Source organism: Stegodyphus dumicola, chromosome X2 (genome assembly GCF_044657685.1).
Source record: "Stegodyphus dumicola isolate Sdum_Otavi_A_Nest chromosome X2, ASM4465768v1".
In the NCBI taxonomy this organism is placed as follows: domain Eukaryota; kingdom Metazoa; phylum Arthropoda; class Arachnida; order Araneae; family Eresidae; genus Stegodyphus; species Stegodyphus dumicola.
Genome location: NC_140781.1, coordinates 148,226,860 through 148,242,963, shown reverse-complemented (window position 1 = coordinate 148,242,963; position 16,104 = coordinate 148,226,860).

The window sequence follows — 16,104 nt, the reverse complement described above, 5'->3', positions numbered from 1 at the left end:
ATATTGGTCTCAACCCTTATCTCACCTAGACCTGAAAGAGGATCCTCAAGTGTACTCTTTGTGGTCCTCTTCTAAAATTTGGTCTTGGAGAGAACCCTTGAATGTTCATGAATGAAATGGTATGTAAATCCCTAGAGAAAAAAATAAAAAAAGTTCCTTTTTTTTGTAATGTGTTGATTTCTTTCCAATCCCATTTCTTTTCCATAACTCCACCCCAATCGACGAGAAGAAGAAGAATCTTCCAAGTTACACAAGACGAATCTTCCAAGTTACACAAGACTTAGAAAGATTTCACAAGGATTTATAAATCACACTCTCCCACATGATATATATATATAGAGAAAAACACCCTCTGTTCTCTAGCCAATACGTCAAGACTTCCCTAAACTAAGAGAGACCATGAGTACCGAGGAAACCTTAGCAGAGCAAGTGGAAAGATTTTCAAAGAGATTAGAAGAGTTAAGACGGGATAGATTTACAGTTCCGCCGACTAAAGAGGAAATTATCATCGATTTCAATAAACCGCTGTACTTTCATCCCCTACCCCAAAGAATGAAACAAGTGGACTCGCCGTTGAACAGTTCCAATGAGAAACAAAACGTCACTTATTTGAATAGCCAATTTCAACACATGAATATTTCATAAGTATTCTTTTTGTTTTTTTCCCTAAAGCGTAGGGAAATCGGAAAATCGGATCAGTAGTTTTTCCCTTTCCATCGTCGAAAAAGATTGGGAGGAAAAATCTTTCTGATCTCTCTCAGAAAAATTTTCCAGCCTTAAAAAAAAAACTTTTTGTTAATTTTTATCATGTCTTAGACATGATAAAAATTAACTCTACCCCCCTTTTTGTCTGGGAATGTTGTCTCACACTTTCTAAAAATAGACCATCACTCGTCCTTTCCTAAAGAATAGAATTCCAAGAATGGGATCTGGTCTATTTTTAGAAACGGTGAGACCCTATTCCCAGACAAAAGGCGGGTAGAGTTAATTTTTATCATGTCTAAAGTTCAGGGTCCATCCATCTTCTTATGTGAAACGGTGACCCTGACGAGATCGGGATAAACAAGTCCTGTGAGTTGTTTTGTTATCTTGACGCGATCCAAGAAAGAATTTTTATTTTTTTTTGAAATAGGCGGGGGGGAGAGAGAAAATGTTCTCACGACCGTCAGATATCTTTTCATAAATATATTTTTTATCAAAGTGTTTCTTTCATCCCGATCCTTTTAAGAGGTTGGAATGACCCTGACATTTAGATGGGGTCGCGATACCGACAGATGTCGCGCGAGTATAAAAGTGTGTGTCCTCCGCGAGATTTCTTCAGAGAACAGAAGAAGACGTGAACTGAGCTGGTAAGTCCCTTTGGTCCTATGAATATGGTTATCTATAAAATAGATTTGATTCTGAGTTTTTTTTTAATAATCATAATAATCATAACTTCATTTAAAAAGAACTCTCTTCTTAACCCTTTGAAAAGAAAAATGTCTCTTTCAAGACGACGCTCTAAAACATTTTATTGTTTTTTTTTCCTTTCTAGATCTTCCCTGTTATACATATATACCTTTTCGATTCTTTTTTTGCTCCTGTTTGTGGAAGACATCACCGTATTCATCGCCATGGCGTGTTCAGAAAACTTTATCGTGCTCGATCTAGAGGGTTTCCAGTCCTACAACCACAAGAAGGGTGAATTTACCTACGTTTTAAAAGAATTGGGCTATGCGACAAAAGATTTTTTGACCGTGGGATCGTTGACGTTTGCTCCTCCTCAACCCTTCCACCAACTGAGTGACAAAAACCAAAAGACGAATGCCTGGCTGACGAGAAACCGGCACGGACTTCGTTGGAACGAGGGTCCAACGAATTCCCTACAACCATTTAGGACGCATTCTCCAATCGCTCACTCACAGCTTCTCCACGATTTATGTGGTGGGATGTCAGAAAGCTAAATTCTTTGCTAAAGGCTTGGATTATCAAAAACCCGTGACGGAAATTTATGTGCCATTTGGAAGTATCGGGAAAATGTGCCCGACATCATCAAAGGTTGAAATATTTCCATTGTGCCGAAAACAAAGTGCGCGACTATCGATGGCATATTACGGAAGGAGATTTTCATATCAATCACGTCTATCCAGACGGAACGGAGAAAGAGGAGAGGATTCAGGAGGAAGCAGACAATCCTCTGCAAGCTTTTGATAAGGCCTACGATCAGTTAGAGAAGGATCCGTCCCCAAAAGCGTACGATAACCTCATCCAGAAATGGGATAATCTGTCCTGTTTCCAAGTGATGGAACATCCGGATGAGCATACGCCTTTAAACTTGATGGGCTCTTCTACTTCGTCGTCAACTTCCTCCAATAACTCGAGGAAGACGGAGGGTTGGGGAGACATACCTGAAAATATTCCCCATTACGATCCAGCAGCCTGTTGGGACGAACCTTCCAAAGAATCTCCTGAGACCCCCAAAATATCTTCAGAGGATCCAAAGACAAAATCCACTGAGTGTTGGGACGATGAACGGACGACTCATGCTCCAAAATCCACTAAGACTATGTCCACTGAGTGTTGGGACAATGAACGAACGACTCATGCTGCAAAATCTATTGAGACTATGTCCACTGAATGTTGGGACAATGAACTGACGACCCATGCTCCAAAATCTACTGAGACTATGTCAGAGTGTTGGGACGATGAAACCGAAAAGACGACAGAGAATTGGGATGACCGTTCTCAAAAGTATTTGAATTGATATATACATAAACTCAGGAGAAAAAAAAATAAAGAAAAGATTTTTAGAAATAAGTAGAGAAAGGTTCTCCGCTTTCCCTATATTTATGGAAATGGACTGAGAAGAGAGAGAGAGAGAGACGAATCAGGAGACCAAAAAAAATGGGTCTTGGAAGGAATGAGTGCAAATGCATTCGATTCCTTCCGAGACCCATTTTTTTGGGTCCCTCTCTCATCCAATCTTGGAAAAGAACTTTGTCCTATTTTTCTAGGTCCATTCAAAAAGAAATGAATATATCCATAAATTTTCTTAAAAGAAAAAAAAAACAAAAAGATCCATTACCTCTTGACGGTCCAAAGTCGAGAATCTTGGAAAAAGTTATCCACTCTCTCCATCCAGTCAAGCTTCTCTGTAGAAAATCTAGTAGGTGCATCTGCATTCTTGAACACCCGGCAGTTATTATTGGACGCGAAACGTCGAATGCTGAAATAGTTAACAGTGATCCCATTCTTAAAGAAACGGGGATGTTTTATTCATCCAGTCGAGTGCGGAAAAATTTCTGAGAGCCGGAGAAAAATTTCTCTGGCTGGAAAAAAAAAAAAAAAAAAAAAAAAAAAAAACCTTTTAGTCTGAAAATTGATGTCTTCAATTTTTCAAAAATTGAAGACATCAATTTTCAAATTTTCAGACTAAAAGGGGGGGGGGTAATTTATTTTTCTAATTGCATCCAATGTAAGATCCAAGTCACGGTTTGTGTTTTCAAAAAATTGAAGACATCAATTTTTAGACTAAAAGGGGGGTATTTTTTTTTTTTTTTTTCATATCTAACTTTGAGCCACAAAAATTGTTTCCGGCCCTCAGAAACTTTTCCCAGCCGACTCGATGTGAATAAAACTTTACTGTTTTTTAAGAATGTTATTTAATGGATCGATTTCAACCTATCGAGTTTCGCTTGAGTTCCGGCCGTGCGGTGGGCCCACCTGGATACAAGTTTTCCCCTTTTGGAGTAGAATAAAACTTTACTGTTTTTTAAGAATGTTATTTAATGGATCGATTTCAACCTATCGAGTTTCCCTTGAGTTTTAGATGTGAATAAAACTTTACTGTTTTTTAAGAATGTTATTTAATGGATCGATTTCAACCTATCGAGTTTCCCTTGAGTTTTAGATGTGAATAAAACTTTACTGTTTTTTAAGAATGTTATTTAATGGATCGATTTCAACCTATCGAGTTTCGCTTGAGTTCCGGCCGTGCTGTGGGCCCACCTGGATACAAGTTTTCCCCTTTTGGAATAGAATAAAACTTTACTGTTTTTTAAGAATGTTATTTAATGGATCGATTTCAACCTATCGAGTTTCCCTTGAGTTTTAGATGTGAATAAAACTTTACTGTTTTTTAAGAATGTTATTTAATGGATCGATTTCAACCTATCGAGTTTCGCTTGAGTTCCGGCCGTGCTGTGGGCCCACCTGGATACAAGTTTTCCCCTTTTGGAATAGAATTTCCGTCAAGGTAGGCTACTTTTCCTCTTTTTGCATTTTTCATGTCATTTCATTTGTATTACAATATACTGAAAACGGGCGTTCGAACTGATTTCTAGGCTATTTCTATACAAATGGAGCTCGATCCAAGAAAGAAATGATGTCTTTTTTTATTTTGTGGACTGCCAATTTGTATTGGAATATACTGAAAACGGGTCTTTGAGTCGGTTTTCAGTATATTTCAATACAAATGGAGCTCGATCCAAGAAAGAAATGATGAATTTTTTTTTATTTTGTGGACTGCCAATTTGTATTGGAATATACTGAAAACGGGTGTTTGAGTCGGTTTTCAGTATATTTCAATACAAATGGAGCTCGATCCAAGAAAGAAATGATGTCTTTTTTTATTCTGTGGACTGCCAATTTGTATTGGAATATACTGAAAACGGGTGTTTGAGTCGGTTTTCAGTATATTTCAATACAAATAGAGCTCGATCCAAGAAAGAAATGATGTCTTTTTTTTATTTTGTGGACTGCCAATTTGTATTGGAATATACTGAAAACGGGTGTTTGAGTCGGTTTTCCGTATATTTCAATACAAATAGAGCTCGATCCAAGAAAAAAATGATGTCTTTTTTTTATTTTGTGGACTGCCAATTTGTATTGGAATATACTGAAAACGGGCGTTCACGTCGGTATTTCAGTATATTTCAATACAAATGGAGCTCGATCCAAGAAAGAAATGATGTCTTTTTTTTATTTTGTGGACTGCCCTATTTGTATTGGAATATACTGAAAACGGGCGTTCACGTCGGTTTTCAGTATATTCCAATACAAGTGGAGCTCGATCCAAGAAAAAAATGATGTCTTTTTTATTTTGTGGACAACCAATTTTGTATTGGAATATACTGAAAACGGGCGTTCACGTCGGTTTTCAGTATATTTCAATACAAATGGAGCTCGATCCAAGAAAGAAATGATGTCTTTTGTTTATTTTGTGGACTGCCCTATTTGTATTGGAATATACTGAAAACGGGCGTTCACGTCGGTTTTCAGTATATTCCAATACAAGTGGAGCTCGATCCAAGAAAAAAATGATGTCTTTTTTATTTTGTGGACAACCAATTTTGTATTGGAATATACTGAAAACGGGCGTTCACGTCGGTTTTCAGTATATTCAAATACAAATGGAGCTCCATCCAAGAAAAAAATGATATCTTTTTTTTATGTTGTGGACTGCCCTATTTTGTATTGAAATATACTGAAAACGGGCTTTCGAGTCGGTTTTCAGTATATTCCAATACAAATGGAGCTCCATCCAAGAAAAAAATGATGTCTTTTTTTATGTTGTGGACAGCCAATTTTGTATGGGAATATACTGAAAACGGGCGTTCGAGTCCTTTTTCAGACTATTTCTATACACATTCCACTATATCAAAATGACGTCATCGTTGAGTCCAAACAGAGTCGTCCCTGGACAGCGTCGTCTCCGGACAAAGTCGTCCCCGGACAATTTTATACCGAATTTGTATAGAAATATACTGAAAATGGGCTTGAGGGCCGCTTTCTGGTATATTCCTATATACATTCGGTTGCATTCAGAAACAAAAAGAATGTCTTTTTGAATGGACAGGATGACTATGGAAACCGGATCTCTCTCTCTCTCTCTCTCTCCCAAGATTGGATAAGAGAGTGATTGAAGACATCAATTTCAGACGAAAAGGGTTTTTTATTAATTAGTTACACTGAAACATCAATTTTTAAACAACTCTTTTACTATTCTGTATCTTTTTCGTTTGTCTTCCCATCCTTATCTTTATCTATTATTACAAACTCGGGAATTTCTGATTTATATTCTTGTAAACGATGAAAATAAACCAAAGCTTCCTGAAAAGCACAATATTTTGTTCGGCCTAAATGTTTAGAACAAAACGATGTGTATGTATCTGTACAAGATACACTCGTTAAATCGCATAAATTTTCCTTTGAATCAGATAAAATTTCCCTCTCTGATCGAAAATTCACTATAACTGGACGAGCGAGAATCTCAGATAAAAGATTAATCTTCCAATAATCGGGACAATAAATGGTTTTATATCCTTTAGTTAATGAAATAAGGAATGCTTGTATTTCATCATATGGTAAATGTCCTTCGTTCCACGAAAAGCCATGCGTGCTGTCAGCTAAAGGTAAGTAAATGGAAGTGAAACATTTTTGAGTAGAAGAAGATAATTGTGTCCATGGTATAGGTGGTTCTACATAAATGATTCCTTTCGACTGGTCACTTGTTATATATGACAGTTCTTTTATTATGTATTTGGGAAGCTCATTGCTGCAAGACATGTGCAACTCTTTGAGAGTTTTTTTATTTTCAATTTCAAAACCTTCGTAATTAAGAATAATATACGATTCCATATTTTTGTTATATATATCTTGATTAATAAAGTCATTGCCCCTCAGTTCGCTTTTTATGGGGGTTGGGGATCTATTCGAAAGTTTTTGTGTAGAAAATTTGGATTCTTAAAGATTTAGCTATCTATATATAACATCATGTTTTCTTTTCAAAAACAAAATCCAGTTTTGATCGAAATGGACTTTACGCACAATTTATTGTGTCCCCTCCTTTCCAAGATTGGCTTGAAGAAGTGATAAAAAAAATGGGTCTGGAAGGAAAAGAGTGCATTTCGAGAAAAGAAAAGAGGACCCTCTTTTTCTCGCAATGCACCCGTTTCCTTCCAGACCCCTTTCTTTTGCCTCCTCAGAACTCTCTTTCTTTTCTCCTCCCTCTCTCTCTTAAGAGGGATTGAAAGAAAGAGGCTAGATGGAAACGTTTCTTTTTTTTTCTTTCGAGAAGATAAAAAAAAATTTGGAGGAGGAGCAAATTTTTTTTTGGGTGGTAGTGGTTGTTTTTTTTAGAAGGTGATGACTTTAGTGACATTTAAAGAGACCACCAGAGGATCCGTCCGACCTTTTCTTGACGGGGGTCTGTCTGGCAATAAGCGCTGGCATATTGTTTAGGGTAAGTAGAAGAGTCCGTCATGCCTGGATGAGGCGGTATGTAGCGCACTCCCAGATTAAAGAGGGTGATGAAGGGAAATCTCTCCCCCGGATAGAGCAGTCGGTAAACGGGTTGATTGGGTACAACTCGAACCAGCGGCTGAGTTAAAATGCTATACACCCAGGCCAGAAGCTGATTATTTTTAGGATTCTTTTCGGCCAGATGTAACATTTCTTCGCTGGAGAGGACATATCCCTCTTGAGAACTGCCGAGACTCTCAAGATCTTTTATTTTCCTGAAGACGTGGTGTTCGTCGAAAAACACGGAGAGAATGTCCCAGGTTCTTTTACTGGAAGTATGAATCAGAGGCAAAATGTCCGTAGCGTTCCAAAACAATCTTCCGTCATCCACATAACAGCGAATGCTCACAAACTCATTATATAAGACGCGGATCATCATCTTGAGTAGAAATACGGCTACGCACAGCAGTCTTTCTCTCTGGGAAATAGAGTCTGTCTTCCACTCGCCTCTCTATATATACGAGAAGACCACGTGATGGGCGACGTGACGGTTGACTTCTAGAAAAAAAATCAACTTTGTCTACCTCTCTCTCTATGACCTTTTATTTTTTTTTCCTAAAGGACACCCCGTCACCTTCTGAAAAGTCATGGGATTGAGAGGAACGAAAAAAACGACCATCCTTTGTATACTACCTATGACCTTCTCCTAGAGACCCCTGTCATTTTCTTCTCGAAAGCTACGTGATGACTGATTTTTTATTATTCTAGAGTTTATCAACTTTGTAGACACATGACCCCGTCACCTTCTTAAAGGCCATGTCGTATGGAATGGGAACCTTTTTGTTTTTTCTTTTGAAAAAATAAAAAATAAAACAACTTTATAATCATCTCTCTATGACCTTTAAAACACTCATGTTTTATCATTTTTTTTATTTTAGAATTCATCAACCTTGTTCCTCCCCCCTCTCCCTCTCTCCCTGAGGAGTCTATATAAACGGATCGCCAGCGAGCTCTTGTTCATATCAGACGAGTGTTTCGCCTTGACAACGGAAAAAAAAACAAAAGCCATGCTGCTCAAACTGGAATATAACGATGACTATTACGTGCACGCGTATGTGGATCTAGGATTTCTGTACTGGAATGCCAAAGATATCTTGACTCTCTTGCCTACGAACGTCTCGCATACGACGAGTGTTCTCCAAGTCTTTTTTCCTAATCGACACTATTTTCTTCGACTAGGCGATTTGGACAACTACTCCAAAGAATGGGGTAATCCGAAACAGATTGTCCTCACTTCGAATGAAGCGGCCTTCGTCGCTTCGAAATCCCTGCATAACAAGTCGCTCTTCCCTTGGATGTGTAAAATATTCATGAGACCTCTGACGAAAATTGAGGAGGACGGGGAAACGTATGAAGACGAACAAGAAAGGAAAAAGAGTCCTCTCTTTTTCATCACTCAGTTCGGGATCCATCATCTCTCCAAAATCATCCAGAGACATCAAGCCTTCGTTGAAAAGTATGAGAAAGAGGATGATGGTGATGATGATGATGATGATGATGATGCGCTATGGTCTCCAGTCGCTTAAGGAAGGGGAAACGTTTCCGCTTTCCCTATACCATAGACTGGAGAGTTGAATCAGGAGACCAAAAAAATGGGTCTTGGAAGGAATTACTGCATTTCAAGATGCATTCGATTCCTTCCGAGACCCATTTTTTTGGGCCACTCTCTCCTCCAATATTGGGAGAGAGAGAAAAGAAATTTATCATCTCCTGTCCACCCAAAAAGAAACTATGTATTTTTGTTTTTCTGGATGCGGCCGAATTTGTAGATAAATCGTCCAGAAACCGGCCCTCAAGCCCATTTTCAGACTATTTCTATACATATTCGGTCATCAAGATGGTCCGGGGACGACTTTGTTTGGACATCATTTCTATATAGATGGTGAAATTTGTATAGGAAAAGTCTAGAAACCGACTCGAACGCCTGTTTTCAGTATATTGCAATACAAATAGGGTTGTCCACACAATAAAAAAGACATCATTTTTTTCGTAAATAGAGCTCCATTTTTATAGAAATAGTCTAGAAACTGACTCGAAAGCCCGTTTTCAGTATATTGCCATACAAATAGGGGCCGCTCTCTCATCCAATCTTGGGAGAGAGAGAGAGAGAGAGATCCGGTTTCCATAGTCATCCTGTCCATTCAAAAAGACATTCTTTTTGTTTCTGAATGCAACCGAATGTATATAGGAATATACCAGAAAGCGGCCCTCAAGCCCATTTTCAGTATATTTCTATACAAATTCGGTATAAAATTGTCCGGGGACGACTCTGTTCGGACTCAACGATGACGTCATTTTGATATAGTGGAATGTGTATAGAAATAGTCTGAAAAAGGACTCGAACGCCCGTTTTCAGTATATTCCCATACAAAATAGGGCAGTCCACAACATAAAAAAAAGACATCATTTTTTTCTTGGATGGAGCTCCATTTGTATTTGAATATAGTGAAAACTGACTCGAACGCCCGTTTTCAGTATACTCCAATACAAAATAGGGCAGTCCACAACATAAAAAAAGACATCATTTTTTTCTTGGATGGAGCTCCATTTGTATTAGAATATACTGAAAACCGACGTGAACGCCCGTTTTAAGTATATTCCAATGCAAAATTGGTTGTCCACAAAATAAAAAAGACATAATTTTTTTCTTGGATCGAGCTCCACTTGTATTGGAATATACTGAAAACCGACGTGAACGCCCGTTTTCAGTATATTCCAATACAAATAGGGCAGTCCACAAAATAAACAAAAGACATCATTTCTTTCTTGGATCGAGCTCCATTTGTATTGAAATATACTGAAAACCGACGTGAACGCCCGTTTTCAGTATATTCCAATACAAATAGGGCAGTCCACAAAATAAAAAAAAAGACATTTCTTTCTTGGATCGAGCTCCATTTGTATTGAAATATACTGAAAACCGACGTGAACTCCCGTTTTCAGTATATTCCAATACAAATTGGCAGTCCACAAAATAAAAAAAAGACATCATTTCTTTCTTGGATCGAGCTCCATTTGTATAGAAATAGCCTAGAAATCAGTTCGAACGCCCGTTTTCAGTATATTGTAATACAAATGAAATGACATGAAAAATGCAAAAAGAGGAAAAGTAGCCTACCTTGACGGAAATTCTATTCCAAAAGGGGAAAACTTGTATCCAGGTGCCCCCACAGCACGGCCGGAACTCAAGCGAAACTCGATAGGTTGAAATCGATCCATTAAATAACATTCTTAAAAAACAGTAAAATTTTATTCACATCTAAAACTCAAGCGAAACTCGATAGGTTGAAATCGATCCATTAAATAACATTCTTAAAAAACAGTCTTGGTCTTATTCTTGGGTCTCTAAAGCATCCCAACTTAGACATTTATTATTATTAGAAAGTTCATCCTCCTCCTCCTCCTCCTCATCGTCGCACGAGTTCTCCTGGGGAGATTCTTCCACCTCCTCTTCGTCTTTGACAGCTTTGCTTCGGAGGGGTAACAATGTAATTTCCGAAAAACGTAACTACCCTCCATCAAATGGTATCGAAAATTTCTCACCTTGTTCTCGGCACAATGAATCATCTTTTGGAAATATTGGTGTCGCGTGCATTTCGACTTGTTCCGCCACTCGGTTTTCCCTGGGATGTAAAACTCGCAAACGGATCGCTGGCAGAGCTTGCTGAAAAATTCGGCTTTATCGTATCCATTGACGTAGATCGCTTCCACATTTTCGGTCAGCATTTTCAGGATCGTAGGAAGATGATCGTAGGAAAGACGACCCTCGGTCCATTGCAGGCCGTGTCGGTTATTTGTAGTCTGGTTGACCACAGCTTGATTGCGTGACGATAAGTCATCGTAATGGACAGGAGGGAGAAAATCATGGATCCGCATAAGGTTAAATCGCAAGTGATGTAGCCCAGTTCTTTCAAGATGAAACATATATCTCCCGTCTTTGGATCATAACAGTGAAAGTATTCCATGTCCAGAACAATGTAGGAATCTTTGAGAGGTTTGGCACTCAAAATGTCCATCTTCTTCAATTGAGAAAAAAAAAATTCTCTCTCTCTCCCTGTGTGTGTCCTGAAGGAAAAAATGGATAGCGTTCTCTCACCATCTCCTCTTTTATAGAGAGAGATGGTTGCACGTGACAGGTCGTATGAATTCTGGGAAAGGTCACATTCGTATATATATTTGTTTTTGAATAATATCGTGCGCATCTCAATACACATCCATCATAATAATAATAAAGATCACCTTGGAAAGAAAAAGAAATAAAAAACATGGAACTCGTGCTCGACTTTGAAGGTTTCTACGATTCTCAAGGAGCCTTATTGTGAAAGAATTGGCTTACGTCACATTGGACGGTACTTCTCGAGGGGTATTTGTTTTTAAACCCCCGTTTCCATGGCAAATGCTCACCGAAAAAGAAAAACGAACCGCTGTGTGGGCGAGTGATTATTATCACGGCTTGTCGTGGTACGAAGGAGAAATTCCGTACAGTTATTTTCCATGGGTGTTAACGATGTTGACGGAACCCTTTTCCATGATTTGGGTGCGAGGAGAAATGAAAAGGCGGTTTTTAGAGAAATGGTTGCAAAGATCCATTTATTGCATTTCGGGATCGAGGCAAGAGATTCTCAAATACAATGGGATCGAACACATGGATTGTCCTAAGCATACAAAAGGTTTTTTCCATTGCGCTCTACAAAAAGCGGTTCGGTATCATTATTATTTAAAGACACAGAGAAGAAATTCGCAAGGTCGATCCTGCACAATTCAATCTTGACAGAACTGATTAAAAAAATACATATATCACGTTACTTCTTCAACAGCACAGATGGTTCTGAGGCGAAACTTGAAATTTTGAAATAATGGATCAGGGAGAAATCATTCTTAAAAAAATGGTAAAGTCTCGAATCGGCTGGGAGAAAAAAATTTCTCAGAGCTGAAATAAAATTCTCTAATGAAAAAAAAAAAAACTTTTGGTTAATTTTTATCATGTCTTTAGACATGATAAAAATTAATGACCCTCCCTTTTTGTCTGGGAAGGATATCTCACCCTTTCTAAAAATAGACCATGACTTATCCTTTCTCTAATGGCAATCATTCCATGAATGAATCACGATTTGTTTTTCAAAAGAGTGAGACAACATTCCCAGACGAAAAGGGAAGGGGGTCGTTAATTTTTATCATGTCTAAGACATGATAAAAATTAACAAGAAAGGTTTTTTTTTTTTCCTGAGTTGGAGAATTTTTCTTAGCTCTGAAAATTATTTTCCAGCCGACTCAAGACTTTACCATTTATATTTACGAATAGTCTTTGGGTTATTTATTTATTTATTTATTTATTTTCTTTTAAAAAGAAAAATTCTGAGCTAGACTTATCTATTGGCTTAACATTCTGGTCATAGAAACAGTCTAGAATCTCATTTTTTTTAGGCTAATGCACGGGTTCTCCAATCAAAAGGGTTACTATAAAGGGATTGGTTTGAATGCATTTATCTGCAAATGTTTTAGGATTCTGTTGTTGAGAGGGGGGTATATTATTATTATTATTATGATGATGATGATTGTGGCAGATTCGTTTTCTACATGGAAGTCTAGTCTCCTCCGAAGACCTTTTCTGAGGATCGTCGATAGATGGTTTTTCAATAGGAATAATTTCCCTCGGATCCTCTAGAGATAGAAGGGGATCCTGTCTTGAGACATGGAGCGGTCTCTCCTCCTCCTCCTCCTCGAGAAGTCTTGAGAAAGGGACAGGATTTTCGGTTCCCTTATTCTCGAGGGGTCTTGACAAATTGAGAGGTCCCTCCTCTTCGAAAGGGAGAGATCTCTGCTCTTCGAGGAAACTTGAGAAAGAGAGAGAAGTTTTGGTTCCCTTATCGTCGAGGGGTTTTGACAAATCGAGAGGTCCCTCATTTTCGAGGGGTCTTGATAAATGGAGAGGTTTTTCATCTTCGAGGAGGTTTGATAAAGGAAGAGGTCCCTCCTTCTCGAGGGGTCTTGAGAAAGGGAGAGGTTTTTCATCTTCGAGGAGGTTTGACAATGGGAGAGATCTCTCCTTCTCGAGGGGTCTCTCTTCCTCAAGGGGTCTTGGGAAAGGGAGAGGTTTTTCATCCTCGACGGGTTTTGACAAACGGAGAGGAATCTGAACAGGCTTCTCCTCATCCCCATCATTATCGAGGAGGATGAGGATAGGCTTTTGGAAAGGTTTTTTTCTTTTTCTTCTGAACAGGCTCCTCTTGATGCTCGGGGAGAGGGATGGGGTAGTTGTTCCACCATTCTATTTTTTCTTGCTCGAGGATTTTTTCAAAAGTCGTAGCCTCCTTAAGATGAGACGAAGGAGGAGAGTCCTCGAGAAGAATATAATAGGTATTCTTCCCATTCTTCTCGATCGAGAGAGGTTCGTGCAGACATTTGTGCAACCATTCACTAAAATGAACGAGAATCCCTTTTGTCTTCTCAAGACGATCCATAATCCTATTCATTTGCGAGACGGTTAGAAAGTGGGACGTGTAAAAATATTTGGCTCGTTTCATTAACAAAATTTGTGCATCCAAAGGTGGAATGTCACGAGCCATCAACACGTTTTCGTCGGACAAAAATTCGTCCCGCATCTTTTGACAACTCCCCACGGTATGATAACCTGCACATTTTGAAAAATCGGAGGCTTTCAAGTAAACGACTCCTTGGATGATATAAAAGGAAAGATCAACATATTTATATTTGAAAGGAATACACGTAGTGAGCTGGGGATGCCTCCTCATGATCCACTTGGACAAAAATACGACTTTGGGGCTCTCCCCTTTTATTTATAAAGAGAAAGAGAGTGTGACCTTCCCTTCCCTCCTCCTCTCCCCCTGCTTCCTCTATCTCTGGACGTCCTTGGATTGGAAAGGGTGACTTTGAAAAAAAAAGAAGGTCATGGTTGGATAATTTTTTTTTTATTAAATTATTACTTTCACTTCCTCATTCCCACACACATTCATCTTTTAAGAAAAGAAAAAGAGGTCATGGACATAAGATTTCTTGGAAAGAAGAGAGAGAGAGAAACAAAAAAAAAACAAATAAAACGAACGTCATAGAGCCTCTATGTGTGTCTGTTTGTGTCTATATATATATAAAAGGCGAGAGTACTGGGCGAGATCATTTCTTTTCCATTGGGAGCCATGTCGCTGTTAGACGTTTTTCCAACTCAACGGATTTCGAACGGGGAGGATTTGAAGACGCTAAAGCAAATCTCCAACTTGAAAATCTTTTTGGCGTGTCATACTGCGACATTTATTCCGCATTTACCACCTCATCAAGCGATCGTTTCTTTCAACTAAGATGTCGAATCCTCCAACCTGCTCGTTCAGAATATATACAGAAATTTATTCGAATCGCAACAAACGAAAGAGGAATCTCCCTTCTCTTGGAATCGGATGGATCGAGCTTTGAGACGGCCCATTCAAACAGACCGGCGATATACAGATCCGCGCAAGAGTTTTCGGTGGAAGAATATTTTTCTCACGAAACGATATTTTACGTTTGGAGTGAGAACGACGGCTGAGGACGAAGTTCATATTGTTCAAACCACAGCCGCTCCTCTCGCCTATTACGAATCATCGTCCCCCAATCTGAAGGAAAGAAGTTTTAAAGTCAGCGACAGGATGAAATATAAGAAATATATTCTAAGACCTTTTCAAAACTATGTCGTTCCTCCGAAAACGCAATATCTCATCGTCACGACCCAGAAGATTCTCTTTCTCGTCGATCGGTGCTCGTACTCGCTTTGGAAACAATTGAAAAAGGAGATTTCTTTCCAATCGCCGATGATGTTTCAAGAAGAAGAAGAAGAGAACCCTCCGCCACCTTTACCCATCCCTTCCTTAGATGATAAGAGGAGCTGGACCAAACCGTCATGGCCCGAAACAAAATCGACCCGGCAACGGAATGAAATTGAAGTCATCACAATTGAAGATGAGGAGGAAGAAAAAAAATTACCTCTTAAAAAACGGTCGACTTACCGGAATCTACCTGGCGTGCAAGATCCGCTTCAGAACCCAGAAGCTTCTTCTTCTTCCCCGACTTGTTCAAACAGGCAGCCTCTTTCGGACTCCTCACAGACAGAACCTCTTCCAGTATCCTCTTCTTCTTCTCTAACCTGTCCCGACATCGTAGAGGTAGAATGTCAGACGGGTCCACAAGTTACAACGAGTCCCGACATCGTAGAGGTAGAATGTCAGCCGGGTCTACAAGTTCCAACGGGTCCAGAAATCATGGAGGCAGAATCACAGCCCGGTCCACAAGTTCCAACAGGTCCAGAAATCATGGAGGCAGAATCACAGCCGGGTTCACAATTTCCAACGGGTCCAGAAATCATGGAGGCAGAATCACAGCCGGGTTCACAAGTTCCAACGGGTCCAGAAATTATGGAGGTAGAATTTCAGCCGGGTTCACAAGTTCCAACGGGTCCAGAAATCATGGAGGTAGAATCGCAGCCGGGTCCAGACATCCTAGATCCCTCCACTCATCCCAAAGAGACTCCAAGTGTTTCAAGACAGCCTTGTGAGGATCCAGCCCTTCCCGTATGGAATAATTATATGGACTTAGAAAATTTGATGGAACAGGAAGGAGAAGAAAATAATCATACGGATGGGTGGGTCAAAGACTGTTTAGATCAGTTAACCTCGAATGAAATTGAACTGTTATGGAATTGCATTTCTGAAATCACATCGGAAATGGAATAAAAACCAAAACAAAAAAAAACTTTTTTAATAACAAATTGGAGGAGGGTCATGATGTCAATTAAAAAAAATATTATATAGAGTCCAATCTTGGTGGTTCACTTCAGTT